We start from the raw sequence: 7,262 nt of genomic DNA on the forward strand, positions 1-7,262 counted from the left end.
CCATGATTTTTCCGGGGACTGAGGTGAGGCTGACTGGCCCGTAGTTCCCAGGTTCCTCCTTGATAAAGTTGCCACCCTTTTCCCTCCCCTTCTGCTTGTTAAGGATAGATAAGCGTTGCAGCTGCATGAGGAATGTGGTTGTCTGAGGGATGCCCTTTAAGTGAAGAAGTGCTATCTCCCAGCTCCCTTCCTTTCCCAGCTACATAAACGAGCTCGGGGTCATGGCCCCCTTCCTCCCTCCCCTGTGAACTGCTGATTAAGGGAACTTGTGGCTACAATTACTGCAAAGAAATGTATCTTCAAGGTAAAAATGTCTGTATAATATGCTTAATGCTGTAAACAGGGGCGGGTATAATTATATTCAGTTTATGGCTATTAACATTCATTATGTGGGCATTCCTATGATCAAAAAGGGTTTTGGGGGCATTGTAGTAAATGTACAGTCCATTTCTTAAGCCCTGTCCCGGCCGTCCTGACTTTTTTGGCAAAAGTGGGCATTTGTCCCGTTGGTGTTTGCCCACTTTTGCCAAAAAAGTAAGGTGCGCACCCCTAGCAGGGCAGAGAGGAACGTGCGGAGGTTTGGGGGGTGAGTGGCAATGGCAGCCCTGTGGGGGAAACAGGGTTCCGGCAAGTAACAATGCCAGCCGCGTGGAGGGCCAGCTAGGGCTCGGGCGAGGAGCGACGCCATGTGGGAGCAAGCTGGGCTCAGACAAGAACCTGCACATGAGGGAGGCAGAGCTCAGGCCAGCGACTCAGGTCAGCCCTGTGCATAGGAGGGGCAGGGCACGGGCCAGCCCCATGTGCAGGGTGCCTAATTGGCTACACCACCTGATTGGTTGGAAGAGTCAGCAGACCAGCTCTTAAGCCCAACAGCAGTTCAGCGGGTGTTCAAGGAGTTTGCCCACGGCGATGATAGCTCCTGCTTGTTCCTCATCCTGCACCTGCCTTGGACAAGACAATCACTGCTGATTCGCTGTGTGACCCTCTGTTTCTCCACCTGTATAGTGCAGCCCACAGATCAGTGACGTGCCGTTTCCTTCACCAACTTTGGAACGGTGCCTGGAGCTCCTCCGATGAAACACCTAGACCAGAATATCATAAGTGGACATACAAGTGACGGCTGAGGACAGCTGGCCCTGTGCTTTGGGCACTAGCCGAGGATGCAGGAGTCCTAGGCTCAGTTCCCTGTTCTGCCACAACCATCCTGTGTGACCTTGGGCAAGTCACTTAGTCTGTAAAATGGGGGTGACAGCATCTTCCTCCCCCCGCCCCACCAAAGGTGCAGTGAGGGTAACTGCATTACAGATTGATAGGTACTAGGGGCCATATGAGTACCTACAGCAGACAGTAAAAAGGAGGGGTGCATTGCAGGTGTGGAACACAGTGGGTGAAAAAGCATGTGGGTGTAGTGCTTGGGTCAGGCAAAGTAAATGGGGCAAAGGTGACATTTCCCCCCCCCCACCTCCAAATCAGTTGCATCTCCTCCCAGACCTTCTGAACAAGCAGCCCCCACCCTCTAGGTAGGGTCTATGGGGCTGGTCTGAGGGCGGGCTGTGCCAGGAGGGTTGGTCTGCAGCAGCTGCTGTGGCTTTGCGGAGAACTCCTTGGGACGCCCACCCACACTGCCAGATAAGGGGGGATTGCTGGGCGCTGGTGCAGTGCAGGAAGGGCAGGGTGCAGCATGTGCCCGTGGGCTCTCAGGGAGGGCGCGTGGGCGGTGCTGCCCCAGCCGGCGACTACCAGACCCAAGCGTGGTTCTCCTGCTTTGGTGGGGGAGGCCTCCTCCTGCAGGGCTGGCTGAGTACTTTCCCCTCGTGGTTGGCTGGGAGGGAAAGAAAAGGCCCCTCCCCACTCCCTCTCGCAGCATCCTATGGTCCCTGTAGGCCACGGCACAGCCCCCGCAGCCAGGGCTCCCCCCCAACAAGCCAAAAAACGCCTCCCTCCAACCCAAGCAGAGAGAGAGAGAAGGAAAAGCCGATTCATAGTCTGTTCACTTGCCCACCGCCTAAGGCATGAGCATTTGTCCTCAGCACATTGCAATATGTTATGCTGCAACTAGCCTGCTTCCTTCTGTCCCCTCAAGGCTCCCTGCCTGTGCCGGACTGAATGGGCCCCATTGAGAAGGCCTCCACCAGTGCTACTGTTTGCACAGCCAAAGAGGACCTTCCCCTCTTGGCAGTTGGCGATTGCTGCCAACTTACACAGGGCTATGGTGAGTTCCTTGGTCAAGCTGCTATCGCTCAAGAAGTCCATGGTGTCTTTAATGAGCTCGCATTTCTTGAGCTTTCCCTAGAGGTAATTGTGGCAGAGTCTCTCCAAGAAGTGACAATTGTGGTGGTCCTGACTTTAGGCGAAAATGAGGATGTCATCTAGGTACATGATGCCAAATTAGCCCAGGAGCTGAAGGTCAGATCCTGGTTCATAAAGTGAGGCAAGGTAGGGACAGGGTGGGAACAAGCAGAAGCTATCACAACCATGGGCAAATGGCTTTGAGCAGCCATTGAACTGCTGCTGGGCTTAAGAGCTGCTCCGCTGTTGGTTGGAAGAATCAGGGGGCGTAGCCAATTAGGCAGCCTACTGCAGGCCAGCTGTGCACATTCGCTTGCCCAGAGACTGGCTCTGCTGCAGGCCCTGCTTCCTGACAATCACTCCACTGGAGTCAGAAAAATATTATTATCCCCATTTGACAGACGGGAAATTTAAAGCAGAGAGAGAGAGAGAGAGGTTAAGTGACTTGGCCGAGGTCACACAGGAAGTCAGTGACAGAACTGGGAGTAGAAGCCAAGTCTCCTGATTCCCAGTTCTGTGCTTTGACCATTGAATAATCTTCTCCAACTCCATGGGCCTTATGTCCGGCAAAGCGTCCCTACACAGTACACAGAAGCAGTGGTTGCTGCTTTGTGTTTTAGCCAAGATGTCGGCGTGATCTTTTGTGGTGCAGCTGCCACCTACAGACCAAAAGTGAGCATCACATCAAATGTCGTCTAAGCTTCATAAATGAAAAAACTGGGACGGTCTCTGATATTTACCCTAAAGCTGGCCTTTTATCCGTGCAAAGCATTGGCCTTCCACAGCAAATTATCTGCCTCAATCAAGGAAATTGATGAACCGACCATTTTTTACTCCCCAACACACCTTAAGATGAAAGACACCAGGTTTCCATGCTAGATGGGATACAAATTCTCCTTTGCTCAAACGCTTCCGGGGCTGGGCTTTTGAAGAAGTCGCTAATGGATTGTATTTGTCACATCCCTTTAGTGAATTAGCTCAAGAGTGTGGCGTTTGGGTGTGCATGGAGCCAAGCTCACTTCCACAAGCTGATTCATTCACACAGAGACTATTGGGAGGACCAGACACCACTACTGTGAGTCCTTGTGTTACCTAGAGAGGGGCCAGAACCAAACATGCCCAGCCTGACATATATGTTCAGATTCAAATCTAAACTTGTCGGCTGGTTCTGCAACACGCGGAACCAGAACTTCATATCTGAACGCTCCCAATTGTGGGGGGAAATTCTCATCCAGGTTTGGATCCAAACTCTGTCCAGGGGACCCATCTCTGGAACCCTCTAGGCTTTGGGCAGCCAAAATCAACATTCAGCCTGCAGAAGGAATTCTGAGAATCCCAGGGGAGATCTTAAACTAAAGCATGAAGGAAGAGCCAGCACATCTCTCCCAAGGAGCAGTGAGGAGCCTCAGCCAGCAGGTGGGAGTAGAAGGGAAGGTTTGAAGAAAGTGCTATCTGTTATTACAGCGGGCTTGGAAATTAATTAAAATAAACCTTCTGAGGAGCCACATGGCCATTGCTACAGCCCATCAATGCTGCCTCCTGCTTTATTTTCATTCACCTGAAAGGGTTTGGCTGTGTGAGACACCATCTTTCCTTACCACATCTCGACACACTCAGGGCATAAATTACAGGAGTGACCTCAGTGCAGACAGCCTTGAGAAAGCTACGCTGTCGTGTAATTACGTCTTGTTCCCACTGAAAACAAAAATATTATCCAATCCTTGAAACCGTTTTATAACCACCAGGGCTTTGTGCTGGAGACGGGCAGGAATCTGCTCGCGTCCCAGCTGCAACCCTGTCGCATAAATCATCCCATCGGCTTCTCGCTCACACCTCTCCTTCACCGAAAGCCAGTGGGTTGTTTGTGCAAAGTGTTTATAGGGGACAAAGAATCCTGTCCACTCCAGGGTCAGTCTCTCACTGGGAGTTTGCTGTTGCTGCTTTAAAGAATTTGTAGCCCTGGACTCATTATACCAAAAATTTAAGATTGAAAAGGGGATTGGATATGGTTAAGGATAGCAGGAATAGCCAGTTATCCTAATTTATAACAAAAGTTTGGCAGCAGCATTAAACCTCATATTTCAGGGTTGAAACCAATCTCTATTAGAGATCAGGCTGAGACTTGTGTGGGAGGTGGATTGTCCCACATCTGTCTACTGCAGTGTTCTTACTCCTTGCTTGGAAGCAGCTGGTATTGGCCACTGTCAGAGACAGGAGACAGGACTAGAGGGTCCCTGGCTCTTATCCAGTCTGGACAATTCCTGTGTTACCATGGAAGCTTTCAGCATGTCTAAACCCACGCAGACTGCACAGACCTATGCCAATTAGGCCGTTTCTAATCCCCATGCCTTTGGTGACTTGGGTACATCCATTGATTGTTAATTTTAAAGAGCGTGGGGTTTTTTTATTACACGTTTCAGTGAATTCTTACAAATGGTTTGTCCCTCGCTGTCCAGCTTGCCGAGTGCCATGGCAAGGAGCTACAGAAACAAAGGGATGATCTGTTGATGATTATCCGCAGAGATATTTGTGGGACTGTTGAAGAACAAAGAACAAGCCAGTTTAGATGCAGCAGCATCTTAATGGAGGGAAGGATTTTTGTGCTTAGAAGCCTCTTTGAAATGCACAAAGGTCTCCAAAGTGGCCCTGTATTGGTTAGCGCACAGGTAAAATGGGTCTGGGCCATCGAACCAAGCCTGAGGGCAGCTGCAGTGCCTTCAGCAATGCTCTGAGTGAGAGCCCTGACTGTTTAGCACAAATCTTGTCTATGAGTGTTGACATATTTCAAAAGCATGGTCTTCAGTCAGCCTGGGGGAGAGGATTCGATTCATTTGAACCCCCCAAAAGCCTTTCATCCACATCTACCAGGCTGTCAGATTACAGACCGGAGGGAGTGAGTACTCAGCAGAATGAATAAAACACACGCTCACCAGAGGAGGACTTGAAATTGCTGAAGATGTTCCTTGTCATCCGGTTGCAGGGATTCAGCAGACAAACCAGTGCCATAGATCACTTTAGAAACACCATTCAATGTATGTAAATGACTAAGGGGCATTTTGATCCCTGGGCACGCACATGTGGCATCTTTTAACTTACTAGAGTTTGGCCAGTAGTGATTCAGAACCATTTTTTATGGCCCACCGCTTGAACTAGGCAAGTGCCAATGTCAGCATCAGCTAAGTGTGCAAACCCCTATGCACACTTGCCAGCCATGGTGGTCTATACAAACCCATTTTAGTAGGTGTGCAATCCTCACTCGTGTGTATGCATCCACAGAGGGACACATCCATTTAGACATACCCTTCTACACTTCCCCAGTTGAAAATTCAGGTCAGCATGTCGTCCCACGGAACTTTCCTTAGGTCCTGGTCACGTAATAAGCAAGGCAGATTGCTTGCTCAAATGCAGCTTGGGCTTGTAGTGAAATTTGCTACCACGTCAGGACTGTTCAGTGACCTGTGTGTAATAAATTAGTGATCTCAATCCAGCTGCTAGTGGACAGATTGCTGCATTACAAACATCACCAGCAGAATTGCTGGACTTTGAGGTAATTCCAGCACTGGATGGGCCAGGATCCTGCAAACACTTACACACATGAGTAATTTATGCATGTGAATGGACTGCTTGAATTCATTACAAAAAGTTACTCACATGCATAAGTGTTTGCAGAATAGGAGCTAGAAATTTTTGTCTCATTGCCAACCAGAGGTGGCCAGTATGAGGCTCAAGTGTGGAATGTCATGTCTCTTTAAAAATAAATGATGATGTACATGACATGCTATGTGTTCCCATATGCATGAATGTGATACAGATTATTCTCCGGCTTCTAGTCTGTGTGCAAAATAGCCACTCCTCTGTTTCAGTGATCTCTTTACAAGCGAGCACATATTTTTCCAGCTAACGTGCTCCACTGGTGAAGTGAAGTGAATGCTTTGTATGTGTGTGGTGAGAACATGCGGGTTATTGGCAGTGGAAATATCGTTAAGTGGGGTTATGTTGATCACTTAATTTTAAAGCGAGGTGGATGTTTAGCTGTTTCTTTAACTTTGCTTGTTTTCATAGACTCATAGACTTTAAGGTCAGAAGGGACCACTATGATCATCTAGTCGGACATCCTGCACAGCACAAGCCACAGAATCTCACCCACCCACTTCTGTAACAATCCCTTGACCTATGTCTGAGCTACTGAAGTCCTCAGCTCATTGCTGTTGTGGGCCAAATGTCTGTCACCTGGAGGCTGGATCACTGCAATGCACTCTGCATGGAGGACCACAGCTTAAACCTATCCACCACATAAGCTGATGCAAAGTATGGCAGCCTGCTCGTGAAGCAATACCGCCTGGTAGCAGTAGATGTAACCCGTGTTCTGGGTCTGCGCTCGTAGCATATTGAGTTCTAGGTGGAGTTTTGGCCTAAGGCCCTAAACAGCTTGGGACCTGCTTGCTTAAGAGACTGCTTCTCCCCAGGCCATACCGCCACCGCTGTGATTGGCAGAGGATCTTGAATTAGCCACTCTTTGGAAGGACCTGCTGGCAGAGCATTTGTCATAGGGCCCATTTCCTTTGGGCTACGCTGCCTCCCAAGGCCTGAAATAGCCTGATTCTGCTGACTGTCTGGGCATGTTGCATAGCCCACGTGCTTGGATGGGCATCACTGGAAGGTGGCCTTTCTGTCTAGTGGAAAAGCGCCATGGGGCTTTTTAAAAGGGCTACGTATCACAAGACTGGTGCACAAATGCTGTGTAGTAGGGTGGGAGGAAGAAATGCTACCACTCTGGTGAACTTTTATTGTCTATCTCCTACAGTCTTGTGTCTTAATGTATGTCAAGGATGCCTACAGCCTTGGCTGGGAGCCCTTTGGTGTGGAGTTTGAATAAGCCTGAAATCTAATTACATATGACAACTGGGCTACTGGTGAATGTTGGGCAGAGTTAAAAGTTGCAGTGAGTGGGTGTAGTGCTGGGGACATGCAAG

Source organism: Lepidochelys kempii, chromosome 8 (genome assembly GCF_965140265.1).
Source record: "Lepidochelys kempii isolate rLepKem1 chromosome 8, rLepKem1.hap2, whole genome shotgun sequence".
NCBI classification, from domain to species: domain Eukaryota; kingdom Metazoa; phylum Chordata; order Testudines; family Cheloniidae; genus Lepidochelys; species Lepidochelys kempii.